Raw genomic sequence first — 1,778 nt, 5'->3', positions numbered from 1 at the left:
AATCACACCTAACGTGCAGCACACCTATGAGCTAGGAGAGCACAGCAGACAGTATGGGAAAGCAGGCAAGGTAGTCTCTCCAATGGCTATCATTCATAAAAGTGAGTTCGGTAACAAAATTTGTGCGGGGAAAATACCGCTTTCGGTATTTTGGACTTCAGGGTGCTCATTCATAAAAATGTTGCCAGTAGAAGTGCGGTGATTTCCCGAACTAGGCTGTCGGTAGGCTGGGCGTAAGAGGAGAAGCTGCCTGAGTCCTTCTGTGCGCTGCTCTCTCTGCTGCTGCTTGGGAGGTCTGTCTCCATTGACAAATGTATTCCGCATGCTTATAGCTACTTCCAAGGGAGCGGTATTCCCCGTCCGCATACCGCTTGCTCTAATCTTTATGAATTGACATTTTGTTGCATTTGTTAAGATAATCACAGCACAAGGCGGGTAATTTATCGCACTGCTCGGGATTATCAGTTTTTCATGCGGAAACAGCCTTTATGAATACACATTTTGCTAAGTGCTCGGTAAAGTCAGCTGTTTTCAGCATTTCCGCATGCAGGAATGCTTTATGAATGATAGCCAATGTCTGCAATACACGTAGCATTGATTTATTTTTTATTATTTTTAAATGAAAGTGGAGTTAAACTTTAATATAGCCACAAAGAGGCAATTTTTCTTCTCACAAAAGTACACTTTAACCTCCCTAGCGTTACTTGCTGAAAGTGTTTTGGACGAGCTGAGCTCGTCAATCCCGCCAGGGAGATTTCCTGTTTCTCTGCACCGCCCGCTGCAATTTTCCCTCATCAGAGGGATTCCCCAGGATGGCTGGATGCCTGACTGCACGCTGTGGGTAGCGATCTGTGCTACCCCCAGCATACAGAACAAGCATCCAGCCACCCTTGGGAATCCCTGTGCAGCTGGCGGGGCAGAGAATGTGCTGCGTGCAAGGATTCCCCCTATGTGTGCGGACGGGTGTCCCACTCTGTGCAGGGGGATTCCCTATGCGGGCTGGTAGTGGCCTGCAGGGATCCCCTCTGTGCAGCAAGGGGGGGGGGGGGGGGGTGTCCCGTTCTATGCTGGCTGGTAGTGGCCGGGCGGGGACCCCCCTTCTGGGCGGAGGGGGGGGGGGTGTCCCCGTCCTTTGCGGGCTGTGGGTGGCCTTTCCCTCCCCCCTCCCATCCCCCATGCAAGCCCCCCCTTCCCCCTGAACCCCTTCCCTTGGTGTGAGTCCTGTTCTACTCACCAGGATGTCTCCAGCGGCGCCAGCAGAATCCCTTCTTTCTCTAACGCCGAAGTCCCGGCCTATGACGTTACTGCTACGAGGCTCAGTGACGTCACCAAGCCTCGTAGCGGTAATTACACAGAGCATGAGACTTCGGGGATGGAGGAAGAAGGGATTCTGCGCCGCCGCCGCTGGAGACAGCCTGGGTGAGTAGAACAGGACTCACACCGAGGGAAGGGGTTCAGGGGGAAGGGGGGCTTGCACGGGGGATGGGAAGAGGGAGGGAAAGGCCACCCACAGCCCGCAAAGGACGGGGACACCCCCCCCCCCCGCCCAGAAGGGGGGTCCCCACCGGCCACTACCAGCCAGCATAGAATGGGGACACCCCACAGCCCGCAAAGGACAGGGCCCCCCCTCCCTGCCCAGAAGGGGGGTCCCCAAAGGCCACCAACAGCCTGAAAAGAACAGGGACACCCCCCCCCCCCCCCCAGAAGGGGGATCCCGACCAAATAAAAAAAAATGATTGCAAAAAAAAAAAAAAAAAAAAAAGTTTAAAATGATTGGA

The sequence above is a fragment of the Hyperolius riggenbachi genome, chromosome 2, assembly GCF_040937935.1.
Source record: "Hyperolius riggenbachi isolate aHypRig1 chromosome 2, aHypRig1.pri, whole genome shotgun sequence".
NCBI classification, from domain to species: Eukaryota; Metazoa; Chordata; class Amphibia; order Anura; family Hyperoliidae; genus Hyperolius; species Hyperolius riggenbachi.
This window is presented reverse-complemented; position numbering follows the sequence as displayed.